Source organism: Mauremys mutica, chromosome 26, assembly GCF_020497125.1.
Source record: "Mauremys mutica isolate MM-2020 ecotype Southern chromosome 26, ASM2049712v1, whole genome shotgun sequence".
Taxonomy (NCBI): domain Eukaryota; kingdom Metazoa; phylum Chordata; order Testudines; family Geoemydidae; genus Mauremys; species Mauremys mutica.
The window spans coordinates 3,860,436-3,875,761 of NC_059097.1; the positions used below are offsets into that span (position 1 = coordinate 3,860,436).

General features: G+C 48.5%; 1 non-coding gene across 1 annotated transcript; it reads right to left on the reverse strand.

The window, feature by feature from the left end:
* Positions 1-11,237: 11,237 nt before the first annotated feature.
* Positions 11,238-11,320, reverse strand: TRNAS-GCU. The gene has a single exon. It is a non-coding gene; the product is annotated as a tRNA-Ser (tRNA).
* Positions 11,321-15,326: the final 4,006 nt, after the last annotated feature.

Sequence of the window (15,326 nt, forward strand, 5' to 3'; positions counted from 1 at the left end):
TCCCTGAAGCAGAGCACAAGTTTGAAATACAGGCAGCATAGAGCCAACATTCATAATGTCAACTACAAAAAAACGATACACATCTAGAGAGAGCATCATTATAATCAGCCAATCAGAACTTCTCCATAGACCCCTTACACGACCACTTCTCTGTAATATTGACTGCAAATATAGAACAGCGGTCGCAACGGTGATCTATACAGTTACAGATTATGTCAATAACATCACAGGAGGTGACACTGCATCAGTGAGACTGATACTTGAATACTGCCTCCAGTTTTGGTGTCCTCATTTGAAAAAGATGTTGTGAAATAGGGGCTCGGGCAGCAAACAGCCACCTAATGTTCTGAGGACTGGAGAAAAATGCCTTCTAGTGAGCTATTGAAAGAGCTCAACCTGATTAGCTGATCAAAAGAAGATTGAAAGGTGACTTCATTGAAGTGCCGTAATGGAGAGAAAAGATTGGGTATTTAAGGGCTCTTTAATCGAGCAGAGAAAGGCATAAGAAGACCCAATGGCTGGAAGGTGAAAAGAGACAAATTCATATTACAACTAAGGCACAAAAATTCAACAGCGAGGATGATTCACCACAGGAACAAGCTACCAAGGAAAGTGGTGGATTCGCCATCTCTTGATGTCGTTTAATGAAGACTAGATGCCTTTCTGGAATGTGTTTGCCTCAAAAGTAGCTCTTGTGTCATACAGGAGGCCTGTGATATGCAGGGGGTCAGATTAGATGCTCTAATGGTCTCTTCTGGCCATAAAGTCAACTAATTTCTGAAAAACTGAGTGTAGCATTGGAAGCAGTGTCTGATGTTTCCCTGTCTAGCCGGCTTGCTGCCTAGAACGAACGCTCCTTGAGTGGGGTGATCCACAGGGAGCAGCTCAAACCTGCAAAGTGCCTGGCCAGGGGCAGGACATTAGCCCAGCAAGGGAGGGGTGTGGCAGTGACATCACAAAGGCCTTTTGCAGGACCTCAGCCTATTGGTCCAAGGTGGTGGGGAGGTGGTGACCTCACAGAGAGATGCTGACATCAGCCAGGCAGGACAGGGGCGAAGGGCCAGGGAAACCTCAGAGACCCCTGTGGCTTTGCTGCAGCAAGTCTCCTTCTCCAGGTCTCTCTTTGAGGACTGAGAGAGTATTCGGGTTCATGGACGTGAGCGCCAGGAGGAACCTCTTTCGAGTTTTCTCCTTCCCTGTTAGTGATTTTACTAGAAAACAGCCATCCCTGTTTAGAAGGTAAGAGCCTCCTGGAGGTTTGAAACCTGTTCAGTCTGATCCATCTGGTGAAAGTTGAATTCTAGGCATGGAAAACACGAGCTTAAGCACCTGGGATTTTGTCCCTTAGAATCACTGGGGACATTGGGGTTTGTCCTTTTTGTTTCACCTTTTGTCCTTTCTCCTGTTCCCCTCTCAACACCAGGAGAGGGGTGTGTGTGTGTGTGTTGCGGGAGAGTGCTCAAAATGTGGGGCTGAAATAGTGCTCGGGCAGTGATCCCCACCAGTGACCTGGGCCATCCTTTGGGCTCTCTGGTGAGAACCCTCAGCCTCCCGTCCTCAGTCTGTACCCTGATTGGCTGGGCAGGGAGTTATTGACAGGGAGGAAACTCAGGTCCTTGTTGTTCTCTTTTAAGACCAAGTAAATAAGTCAGAACCAGTTCTATGTTTGATGAATTTTGCTGCTTCTGGGCCCAAGCCGCCTACTGCCTGGGCACACTTGTTCCCCATTCACAGTGCCACCCCCTCTCTATTCTCAGCAAGCTGCAGCATGAGGTTTCAGCTCCCGTACTCCCACCCGCTCCCTTTCCTGTTGATAGCAGCCAAGGGAATGCTGGGAAATTTGGTTTTTTCCCTTCTCCAGGGCTGGCTCTAAGCAGGGAGCTAACCAAGGAACTACAGCTTCCAGGGCTCCCTGTTGGTTCTCAGCTCCCAGGCTGGATCCCTGCCGGCTGCCGCCCCTGCAAATGGTCTGCTCCAGGCACCTGCTTGCTTTACTGGTGCCTAGAGCCACCCTGACCCTGTGCCCCTGCCCGGAGCCTGCATCCAGCACCCAAACTCCATTCTAGAGCCTGCACCTGACTCCATCCCAGAGCGCAACCTCTCAACCATCCTACACTCCAATCCCCTGCCCCAATCCAGGGCCTGCACCCCAGACCTCCTCCCCCCACTCAAACTCCCTTGCAGAGCCTTAGGCAAGTGTGGGGAAGAGTTCGGGGGGGGCGGGCTCTGAGTGGTCTGGGCACCACCAAAACTTCTACAAACCTGCTGCCACTGATACTTGGGGCGGGGTGAGGAGGCGAGCGGCGAGTTGGTGGATGGAGGGGGGGCGCCATTTTCAGTATTTTAATGTTTGGTACTGCAGTGATTGACTGCTGTGTGCAGTAATATAGTGACCCCATACTCCCCCTGGGGGGGGGTGAGGAGGTCAGCCACGAGTCGGCGGATGGAGAGAGGCAAATCTCTCAGATTCAAAATCGGGGACAGTGTCTGTTGGTCCTTTTTGCTGCTTTTCTCTGGGCTGGGGGTTGTCCCAGTGCTGCACAGAGGGGTTCCCACAGGAAGGTGCTTGCTCCTAACCCCCGAGGCCGTCAGCATGTCGGCTCTTCTCTAGCCAGCCCACTTGCCAGGTCTGATTGGCCTTGGTCGGGCTCCCAGCCCCCCTCCACGGGTTGCAGCTGTCTGGAGGTGCTGCCTTCCTCAGTCCCACCTCATTCACTCCACAGGGCGACGGATTACCAAGTGGGGGGAAGATCTTATTCTACTTCTAGCAAAAAGACATTTTTCTATTACCTTAATTACACTACCTTAGGGGCCCCCTATAACATATTACCAAGGTTCAATACAAAGTCATAGACAAGTTATACAAAAATGCGTAATGCAGAGATTTATCTACAACCGCACTGAGTGACTGCTGGGTGCAGTGATATAGTGACCCCGGGGTCTTTGAATGAGGCTTTATACTGGGGGGCAGGGGAGTCGGAGGCGAGCGGGTGGGCAAGTGGCGGGTGGGCACAGAGGGGAGCAGTGAGCCAGCAGGGGCTCTAGGGGCGGGCAGGGGGGTTTCTGGCCGGGGAGGGAGGAGGTGAAAGGAGGCGAGTGGTGGGTGGGGGACTGACTAGCAGGAGATGCAGCAGGCCAGCGGGGGGCTAGGGGTTGAAGAGGGGTGTGATGATGGGGTCGAGCGGGGAGGGGGCAGGTCCTATTTTACTGCTGTGATCTGGTCACCCTATGGGTGCCATTTCTTCCCTCTCCCTCAACCTTCCTTTTTGGCCCACACCTGTTTTGGTGGGGCGGCGCTGGGGAAGGAGGGTTTGTTTCTTTGGGGCGGGCAGTGCTGGGGACGTTGTTTCAAGGGGGCTGGGTGGCACAGCAGGGGGAGGCACTTTTATATTCTTGCTTTGAGTGCAAAAATAGCTAGTTACGGCTCTGGGACCCCATATTGCGCTAGGTGCTGTACAATCCCTGGCCAACACTGGGACACCCAGGGGGTTCCCCTCAATCTCCCTGAGCCTCTGCAGCCCAACTTCTTCTAACTCCATCTGGATCACACACACACACACCCCGGCAAAAAAACAAACCAAACTGGGCGGGGCAGCTCCTGGGGGCGGGGCTCTGGCACAGCCTGGGGGCGGGGCAGCTCCTGGGGGCGGGGCTCTGGCACAGAGCAGGGGCGGGGCTCTAGCACAGAGCAGGGGCGGAGCAGCTCCTGGGGGCGGGGCTCTGGCACAGCCTAGGGGCGGGGCAGCTCCTGGGGGCGGGGCTCTGGCATAGATGGGGCTAGTTCCCACCTCAGAAAGTCCCTGGCCCGGTGAGTGTGGCAGCTGCAGCCTGGTTTGGTCTTGAAGGAGCCAGGAAGGGGCTGGAGCAGTGGGGGGCTGGTAGGAAGGAAGCAGGAAAAACAAGGAAAAGAGCCGTGGGGCAGCTCCTGGTGGCTGGGCTTTGTAAGGTGCAAGACACTGCTGGTGCTGCTGCCTCCAGTGTGCGCTGGGAGCCGGGCTGAGCTCTGGGCTGCTGCTGCGGTGCCAGAGGGGCTGCTCCAGGGACAGACTTTCACTGAAGCACTTTCTGTGCCCATCCGAGGTGGGGCAGCACTGGGTGGGCAGAAGAGAGACTCCACACACAGGTCCCAGAAGCTGAGGGTCTTGCAGCCCCTGGGGATCTGCTCTTGGGTGGGGTCTGGACAGCGATGGAGCCCCTGCCTCATGCTGCCTCAGGTGTAGTGTGAGAAACTGCTGTGTGTAGGAATTTGCTACTTATGGTGCACTGAGCATGCTCACATGAATTGAGCATGCTCAGTAAATCTGCTGAAGCCACTTCAATTCACCCTGCCCTTTCTCAGAATCAGATTCTGCAGATTGCTATTTACAGGGTGTCATAAACGTATAGCTACAGGTAGCATAAAATACCCTGTAAAGGGTTAAAAAGCTCAGATAACCTGGTTGGCACATGACCAAAAGGACCAATAAGGGAAGAAAATACTTTCAAATCCGCGGGGGAAGGTTTTTGTTTTCGTCTTCCTTTGTTCTCTCAGGGTCAGCGAGGAACCAGGGTATGGAAAATACATCTCCCTAAGCACATGGCATAGAAAAACCTTAGAGTTCTGTGCATAGGCAGGTCCCTGCAGACCTTGCTGAGTCACAAGGCGTATCTGCCTTCTCTCAATGGGTCGATTGTGTAGCTGATGGTCCTTAATGGGCCATCAAGCAGGCTAGGCAGAACTGACACCAACTTGTCTGGCTGGGGTGTTCCCTGGAAGCAGAGCACAAGTTTGAAATACGGGCAGCATAGAGTCAATATTCATAACGTCAACTTCAAAAATGATACACATCTAGAGATAGCATCATTATAATCAGCCAATCAGAACCTCTCCATAGACCCCTTACACGACAACCTTTCTACAATATTGGCTGCAAATATAGAACAGCAGTCGCAACGGTGATCTATACAGTTACAGATTATGTCAATAACGTCACAGGAGGTGACACGGCATCAGTGAGACTGATACTGGAATACTGCCTCCAGTTTTGGTGTCCCCGTTTGAAAAAGATGTTGTGAAATTGGAGCTGGGGCAGCAAAGAGGCACCAAATGTCCTGAGGGCTGGAGAAAAATGCCTTCTAGTGAGCTATTGAAAGAGCTCAACCTGTCCAGCTTATCAAAAGAAGATTGAAAGGTGACTTAATTGAAGTGTTGAAGTGCATTAATGGAGAGAAAAGATTGGATATTAAAGGGCTCTTTAATCTAGCAGAGAAAAGCATAACAAGACCCAATGTCTGGAAGGTGAAAAGAGACAAATTCATATTACAACTAAGGCACAAAGATTCAACAGCAAGGATGATTTACCCCAGGAACAAGCTACCAAGGAAAGTGATGGATTCTCCATCTCCTGATGTCATTTCATAAAGACTAGATGCCTTTCTGGAATGTGTTTGCCCCAAAAGTAGCTCTTGTGTCATACAGGAGGCCTGTGATATGCAGGGGGTCAGATTAGATGCTCTAATGGTCTCTTCTGGCCATAAAGTCGACTCATTTCTGAAAAACTGAGTGTAGCAGTGGGAGCAGCGTCTGATGTTTCCCTGTCTAGCTGGCTTGCTGCCTAGAACGAACGCTCCTTGAGTGGGGTGATCCACAGGGAGTAGCTCAAACCTCCAAAGTGCCTGGCCAGGAGCAGGACATTGGCACAGCAAGGGAGGGGTGTGGCAGTGACATCACAAAGGCCTTTTGCAAGACCTCAGCCTATTGGTCCAAGGTGGTGGGGAGGTGGTGACCTCACAGAGAGATGCTGACATCAGCCAGGCAGGACAGGGGCAAGGGGCCAGGGAAACCTCAGAGACCCCTGTGGCTTTGCTGCAGCAAGTCTCCTTCTCCAGGTCTCTCTTTGAGGACTGAGAGAGTATTCAGGTTCACGGACGTGAGCGCCAGGAGGAACCTCTTTCGAGTTTTCTCCTTCCCTTTTAGTGATTTTACTAGAAAACAGCCGTCCCTGTTGTGACGGAGCTGTTCTGGCGGGACCCAACTGAGAGTGCCAAATCAGGACCAATTGCTCAAACAGGGCAGTCACAGCCCTAGGCTGGGGTTTTTCCACCTCTAAGGCAAACCAAACCAGCCAGACAAAAAGGACTTTGGTCTCCCCCCACTGGCTAACCACAAGTCACGCAAGCAATTTCCTTAGACACTCCAGTCTCCCAGCATCACCACCAGTGCACTCGTCCTGGGGATGAATGGTTATGAAAACCAACACCCCAATAAAAGAAAAAGGTTCCCTCGATCCCAAAGGACCAAGCCCCAGACCCAGGTCAATATACACATCAGATCTTACCCACAAATCACGCTGTTGCCAATCCTTTAGAATCTAAAATCTAAAGGTTTATTTACAAAGGGAAAAAGGTAGAGATGAGAGGTAGAATTGGTTAAATGGAATCAATTACATACAGTAATGGCAAAGTTCTTAGTTCAGGCTTGCAGCAGTGCTGGAGTAAACTGCAGGTTCAGATTAAGTCTCTGGAATACATCCCCCACTGGGATGGGTCGTTCAGTCCCTTGTGTAAAGCTTCAGTTTGTAGCAAAGTCCCTCCAGAGGTCAGAAGCAGGATTGAAGACAAGATGGAGATGAGGCATTAGCCTTATATAGACTTTTCCAGGTGTAAGAATCCCTTTGTCTTCACTGTGGAAAATTACAGCAAAATGGAGCCTGGAGTCACATGGGCCAGTCCCTGCATACTTTGCTGAGTCACAAGGCGTGTCTGCCTTCTCTCCATGGGTCAATTGTGTAGCCGATGGCCCTTAATGGGCCATCAAGCCAGCTAGGCAGGGCTAACATCAGCTTGTCTGGGATCTTTCCCAGAAGCAGAGCATAATACAAAATACAGACAGTACAGAGCCAATACTTATAACTTCAACTACAAAATGATACACAGACATACAGACAGCATAAGCATAACCAGCAACCCAGAACCTGGTCTTAGACACCTTATATGACCCCCTTCACTTAAGATTTGGTGCCACTACAGGACCTTGGTTGCAACCCATGTTCTATATGGTCCCCATTTATATCAATAACGTCACACCTGTTTAGAAGGTAAGAGCCTCCTTGAGGTTTGAAACCTGTTCAGTCTGATTCATCTGGTGACAGTTGAATTCTAGACATGGAAAACATGAGCTTAAGGAGGCAGAATTTTATTGCGCACCTGGGATTTTGTCCCTCAGAATCACTGTGGACATTAGGGTTTGTCCTTTTTGTTTCCCCTTTTCCTCCATCCCTCCCTCCCTCCTTTCTCTTCGTTTCTTGCTTTTTTTGTCCTTTCTCCTGTTCCCCTCCCAACATCAGGAGGGAGGGGTGTGTGTGTGTGTGTTGCAAGGGAGTGCTCTGCAGCTCCCACTGTGGGAAGTCCACCCAAAAATGTGGGGCTGAAATAGTGCTCGGGCAGTGATCCCCACCAGTGACCTGGTCCATCCTTTGGGCTCTCTGGTGAGAACCCTCAGCCTCCCGTCCTCAGTCTCTACCCTGATTGGCTGAGCAGGGGGTTATTGACAGGGAGGAGACTCTGGTCCTTGTTGGTATCTTTTAAGACCAAAGAAATAAGTCAGAACCAGTTCTGTGTTTGATTAATTTTGCGGCTTCTCTGCATTAATGGTCTCTGAGCAGTTCATGATTCTCTCTAACATTGCAGTTCTCCTCAAATAGTTGCTGAATAATTACTGTCACTGTTGTTGGTCTGGATCTCATCTGAGAGCACTTTATTCAGGTCATTCAGTGTATGAAATTCAAGATCCAAAGGTTAGTTTGAAAATCAGGGCTCTTGGGTCCTATTCCCAACTCTGCCACTGACTGGCTGTGTGACCTAAGACAAGTCAATTCTCCTTTCTCAGCCTTAGCTTCTCCCTCTTTCAAGTAGGGATAATAATGATCCGCTCCTACCTAGCTCAACACACTCACTCTTCTCCAGCACACACACTGTCTCTCCCCAGAACACAAACAGTCTCTACCCCGCCACGCACACTGCAGTTGAAAAGCAGCTGGCAATCTAGTAAGATGCCCGTGGAACGGTGGGATAGAGAAACCTGCATCATGTGATGCTGTACCAGCCCGTGAAGCACTGCAAACCCTTCCCAAAACACCCTGCAGCTAGTTGCACAGTGGGATAGTTGCCCACAGTGCACTGCTCTCTGTGGCCATCCAAGAACTGCTAGCATGGATGTGCTCTGGTGACACAAGGGGCATAGGGAGGACATTCAATATAGCTGTTTAGTTAAAACATTTTAACTAAAGCAGCAATGCCAGGGGGTTGGTGGCTCCTTTCTTTCCTCGCCCTGGAGTAAACTCAGCTTTTTATTTCCATTCTTGATGTTTCATGGAATAACAACAGACGACCGAAGAAAGACGTGGACAGGGTGGGTCTCAGGGGAGAGGCAGAGAGGTTCGAGCGGTGGGCAGAGCAGGTCTCGGAGGTGGGGGCAGTGGGCAGGGCAGGTCTCAGGGGAGGGGCAGAGAGGTGGGGGCAGTGGGCAGGGCAGGTCTCAAGGGAGAGGCAGAGAGGTGTGGGTGGTGGGCAGGGTGGGTTGCAGGGACGTGTCAGCGAGGTGGTGGTGGCGGCTGGTGGGCAGACCTTGTGGTAGGGGGTGGAGAGGCACGAGCAGCAGGCAGGAAGGCCTTGGGGGAGGAGAGGAGCAAGCGAAAGGTGGATCAGCAGTCCTCAGCCAAAGAGGAAGAGCAGGGGGTGGGAAGTGGCCAAACAGGAGCAAGGGGGGAGCACAGGGGGGGCCTCAGAGAGAGGAGAAGGGTGGAGGGGGCAGTGCCATGGTCTGGGCACCAATGGGCCCCCCACTTCTAGGGAGCTTCCAGCGCTCACACCCAGCCTCCCCAAATGCAAGAGCCATGGGCCACCTATTCTCTTCATCTTCACTAACCAAGCCCCTCCACAAGCTATGTTGAAGGGAGAAGCCCTCCTGTTGGCACAGCACTATCTGCACTGGGGTTAGGCTGATATAATTGCATTGCTTAGGGAGGTAAATTTTTTACACCCCTGAGTAATGTAGTTACACCGATCTAATTTTGTAGTGTAGACCTGTCCAAAGAACCTTGGGAGTAAAACTACCCCTGCTCCTCTGCTTTACTGAATCCAAACACAAGCAAAGCTTGTCAGGCCCAGATGGAGGTTGGCAGAGAGTCAGGTGTGTGCAAACATGATCCCTTCAGCAGCTGTAGGCACCATGGCTTAGCTGGCTAAAACCACTGTTTTGTATACAGGGGATCCTGGGTTCAAGTTCCAGTGGTACCTTACTGAGTTGCTTTTGGGGCACCTGGTATTGGCTACTGTCAGAAGACAAGATTCAGAGCTAGATGGACCTTCGGTCTAGCCTAGTGTGGTTTTTCTTCTGGTTTAAATTACACTCACAGGCACTGATGATAGAGTTACTGAAAGTTTGGGAGTTAGGAGCTGATAGGTCAGTGGTCCGGTCCCCTCACAGATGACCCCATCCCTCTGGGACAGGGGCAGGTCTGAGCTCTCACACCAAATGCTCATTGTGGCTGCCAGAATCTGTGGGCAGCTCGTTTCGTTTATGCCGAGGGTTGAGTCCTGTTTTGTGCACTGTCTGAGAATGAAAATCCTAAACCGCCCTTTGAAATAACAAAAGCAGCAGGACGTGTTTCTGTCCCTGCCCCAGAGCAGACAGACCAATGGAGAAATGCCATGAGTCCAGGGTAATACTCCCCTGCGGTTTTACCATTTCCACTTGCTAAATTCCCTCCCAACCTTCTGGGCTCCTGGAGCAGGGGACTGAGCCTGAGCCGAGACACGGACACTGCAACGTTACAGCCCAAGCCGCATGACCCTGATTAATGTAACACGGGCCAGTCATGGGTGTTTCATTGCACTGGAGACGTAACCTAATGTTATGTCTGCACCGTGATTAAAACACCCAGGGCACCTGTCGCAAAGCCTGGGTCAGCTGACTCAGGGTTATGGGGCTTGGGCTGCAAGACTATAAAATTACAGTGCAGACATATGGGCTTGAGCCCAACCTCTGAGACCACACGAGGGGTGAGGGTTTCTGAACCCAGGCTTCAGTGTAAACAGAAATATCTACACCACAGTTTTTAGCCTCTCAGCTTTAGCTTCATGAGCCCAAGTCAGATGGTCCAGGCCAGCCGTGCTGCCATCTTTATCCCAGGAGAGATGGACTCTAAGGGTATGTCTCCACTGCAGTGTCAGCCCAGGGGTGGCACGCTGTGCTCAAAGCAGCACCCTGGAAGCCCCATATTCACCAGTCTCATATAATGATGATACGGTTTGTACAAAGTCTGCCTGGTCAGGTATCATTTCAAAAGTCTTGGTCTGTTGAACATTACTATTGTGTTGGATTGTGTGTGTAGCATTGGCTGGGAAGTTTTGCTCTGTGTGTGTGACTGAGATGAGGTTGGGAAATGCCCACCACCAGCCTTTCAGGTGTGACAATGGAGGAGCCAGACCCGCTGCTGGCCCATTGAAGGGATCCACACTCCCAAGGACTATCCCAGGAGCCGTGTACAATGCAGACTTCTCCGAGATAGCACAGCGACAATGGACACTGCTTGACTCACATCCTAGCAAAGGGACTTCCTAGCAAGTTGGAAGAAACTATGAAAGGGGGGTAGAGACATTAGGAGTTGGCCTCTCTCCCCCACAACTCAACAGCTGGAAATACACCTGGATGACAAAACTGATTCAGAAATCAGAAGAGAATAATAATAGTACATTCAAACCAAAGTCCCCAAACACACTAGTAGTGGTTTCTCAGCAGAAATTTTTCAGTTTGGGGAATTTTGTTTTCTCAGTCAGACTTTGCAAAGGGAAGCAGAGAGAAAATGGTTGAGTTGTTTCCTTCAGAACAGCTTGGCCTAGACACTAGCTCTGGTTCACTGTTGTGGCCTTGCTCAGGTTGGGGGTATTTTAATTATTTGGGGAGGTCCCAGAGTGTTTGGGGGAGATTATGAGGCTGTTCCCTTTTGAGATAAAAACTAAGAAATGCAGGACTAGAGAATTTTTTTAGAAATCTGGTATTTAGACATTTTATTTGAAGCACCCCTTTGCTTCAAATAAAATGTCTAAATACCAGATTTCTAAAAAAATTCTCTAGTCCAGCATTTCTTAGTTTTTATCTAAGGGGGAAGAGATTCTGAGAAGGTTTTTGTTTGATCTGTCATTGTAACAAGGGGGGAGATGGTTGTCTATAAAGGAGGGTGAAGACTAAATGCAACCGATGAGGATGGGATTTGAACCCATGCGTGCAGAGAACAATGGATTAGCAGTACCATCACCTTAACCACTCGGCCACCTCATCTGAGCTATCAAAAAGTGGACAGGAGGAGAAATCTAAGGCTGGCAGAGATAGTGACACAGGAGTTTTTAAATACTAAGCATAAGGAGGGGCTGAATGAGCTCCCCCCTCACATCTAGTGAGGAGCTGTGGGAAGACTTCAGGAACAGGCCGTGTTTGCACAGACACCCCTACTCTGCCTAGCTATGCAGCATGAGGGGGCCGCTTCCCCAAAATGACCAGTTGTGGATGGTGGTGGGTTGTGTCGGGGACTCGAACCCCAACAGCGAAGTTCGTTGTCTGACCGCAGAGAGAGACAGGCAACACCAGCAAGGTCTGATCAAAAGTTCTTTATTGACAAGTGCACATATCAGTAAAGAACAGCTCGTATCCGAAAAGAACCAGCCCCCCCCTTTACAGCTCAGTATTAGCTTATATAGACAGTTTTATTACGTCATAGATCATTCACTAGAGCAATCCACCCCCTTTGTCTAACAACTGGAAATTAGACACCTTTTAATATATACGCATGCCTAGTCTCTACAATATTGAATTGTTAATATCTCAACAAGCGCCAAAGGTTAGGAATGTGAGGGAGTTAAAAACACACCGAACACTAAACCAAGGAGTAAGTCAGAACTGTGAGATGCTTGTGTTTCTTATCGGTCCTTCAAACACTGTGTCTTAACACAACACAGCTGGCATCAGCCCCCTCACTTATCTTGCTCTTTCCCAGGGCTTTGTGAGACAATTCTGCCTGTCAGTATTTCACTCTGGGTTTTCCCAGAAACCTCTGCTAGCCTGATTTTAGTCAGGTTGGCACAACTGGTTTTGTGCTACATCTTTATTCAGGCCTAACAATCCCCCCTTTGTCCCTAGAGGACCAACGGGACTCTTGGGACAACAAATTACTGCTTGGCAGGGCACAACCGGGTTATGGTTTCTTCAGTCGCAGACGAAGCTTCAAATCGCCTTTAGGGGTAACAATGCATCGGTCTGGGGCACTGACTATAAATCAGTTAGGTATACCAAGTGGTCTAATGTCCCAGATGTCTCGGTAAATAATTCAGTCCCACACGCATCCTCCCCATGGACCCGGCAGGATCTGGTATGTGGGAGCCCACACCCACCCTAACCGGTCCAAATGCTTGGAAGGAGCACTATGAATATCCACACTTTCATCCAGAAAGTGGCCAAGTATGTCTTTATGACCACAGATCAGATGGTACTCCTGACGCGTCTGTAAGGGCAGTGGGCCAAGTCTGGTCTGGATCCCACTGCAATGCCTTCCCAGCCTCAGTGATATTCAGTACCATCTCTGTCAGTAACGTCTGGGTCACAGAACTAAGGGTGGAAATGACATGTAACTCACCAACTCCAGCCTGTACTTAAGATAGCTGAGCTTCAAAAGTAAGTCTAGTGGCCTTTTTAGTTGGCCCAATTTCTCAGCATTTTCTTGGCTTTTAAGATATTGGCCCTAGCCCACAGGGATCTGCTCAATTCTTTTTCTTTCCAGAGGAAATAACCCAGGCCCTCTGTTGTGCTAATGTAATGGCAGCCCCTTGTGAGCAATCTGGGTATGTAGAAGCGATCTGAAAACTGGATAAGGACAATGTTATTGAAAATGCAATGAGGGAGGGCAATACATGCTGAAGGATTTATCCAAAACACAGGGCGCAGCCTGTAGAATAAACCCCAAAATCCAATTAATACCACAGTTCCAAATATAAGTCCCACAAATTTAGTCCTGCCAGTGTGTAATTCTTTGTTTCGTCACCAGGGTCAGTTCTCAATGTCCTTTTAGTCAGGAATTCCTGGACTTTGGCAATGTCAGTGGAGTGAGTGTTTCTTCTTCTTTCCCAAAACAATTGTGGTTTAGCATCCTACAGGGGAGAGGTTTCCAGCACATATCACCCTGTAATAGCTGTGCTTTGTCTATAAAAGTCTAAAGGCACAGTTGGTCTGTCAGTGGACAAGGGAAAGGTTACCAGTACGTTACCTTGTCCTTCTTCCCTGCTGTCCAGAAGCACAGTAGAACTAGAAGAAAGAATAGGCGAATCATCAATAGGAAAATTCTTCTGATGTGGAGGGGTCTTTTTTGCAGTGAGAATCCTGGGTCCAAGCAGTCAGTCTTTGGCACTTCACAGCAGTGTTGGTAGACAGCAGGACTCAATACGGGCCTTTCCAGCATGGAGCCAAGGCAGTCTTTCGTTGATGGATCTTTATGTAGACCCAGTCTCCTGGTTCCAAGGAGGGGCAGGCTGCTAGGATCTTTGGGTTGTTTCTTCTTTACCTGTGAGAAAAGAAACCTAACACATTGCATTAGTGTCTTTGCAGATTTTACAAATTTTATAGCTGCATGGGCAAATTTAAGTCCCCCCCTTGTTCCTTTTGAGGGTTAGCCAAGTCTTAGCTGTGAGGAGTGTCTTTGAACAAAGTCAGTGTCTCAGCTTTAAACTGAGCATGTTATCTATTTTTTTTTCAGTCAACTTGTTTTTTTTTTTTCACTTCCCTTCTCAGCTTTTTTTTTAACCTACAAAAAAAACTTTCATGTTTTACGTATACACCTGGTGTTAACAATGAACACATACACATTGCTGTTATACAGTACATTAGTCTTATCTAATATATGCCACATATACCATTTCACTAAAATAATGTTATTACAGAACTTGAGAACAACAAACCAAGACAAGCACACCCACTTCGATGAGTTCATTTAATACAAACTGTAGTCCAATAGCTGTCCACCATCCCCAGCCCTCTGGCTAGAAGTCTGAGGTAGCCAGAAGGATCCCATGTACAATATGGGGAGTGGGTTAACTTTCCATGTCCTTGCTTTCAAAGACTGTTAATATGCAAATTTCAATAACAATTGTCAATGAAAAGTTTTGGCCAATGTAGTATCTTTCTCTTACTTAAGAAAATGTATAAGACTTTAGTATATCACATTTTTCTGATGTATCCAAACACTTTGTATTCTAAGTTGAACAAAACAAATATCTGCATTTTAATCCAACACTGCTGCTTGATTTTAAATCAGACCATCCCATAAAAATATTAAACACATCAATTTTGGCCACAGGACAAACACCACAAGACAGAACATAGAACACAAAACACAATTTTTACTGTGCCAGCAAATCATGGTACGTTGAATGCTGTTTAGCCGGCATCAGTGTTCTCTGATTATCTGAAAGACAAAACAGAAGTCTACCCCTTCTGGGCAGGCAATCATTACTAAAAATATACAAAGACTTTTGTTGATTTTAGGCAAAACAAGGGAATTACCACATATTTTCTTGTATGTGTTTTATAGGCAGCCCCTGCTTTAGTGGCTCCTATCTTATTAGTTAGATAATTTGCATTAATACAGATGCTTGCTGGCTCACTTTTTACTTGTAACTCCTGCTTGTAAACACTGAAAGAAAACATCATCACTCACAGTGCTCTTAGAGCCTAATACAATTTTAATGACATAGCACTGTATGCATTCTTCAGCTGATTTAACAAAATTGTTCATAGCCAAATGATTGCAATCTAATAATTTCTTTGCCTGAATTTATTTACAAACATTTCAAAGACACCAAGAACTTTTTACTTTAGTACATTTACAAAATTCAACTGCTGTTCCCTCCAGCAACTATAGAGTTAACTTTTCACTGTGCCTTAAATCACTTGCTTGTCCTTTCAACAACCACTTACCAACTCAGATCACCATTCCAAATATTCTTCTGAGTATTTGAACCCACATGCGTATACGTACTTACTCTGTTTTTTCACTACACCCGAAAAGTTTCCAACCTGTTCTCCAAGCTCTCTGTCTGTTGCCTGGCCGCCTGGGCCCGATCCTTTTTTTTTTTTTTTTCTGAACCGTTTCTTTCCATGGGTACCAACGCATTCCACTACCAGTTAGCTAGGAGGGTGGGCTTTTTAAGTAGCCCCCACCCGTCTGGTCCTTTCCCTAAAACATTTCTACTCACAAAACTACTCGAGTCCTCCCCTGTGAGGCTTGCCACCTGGGCAAAAC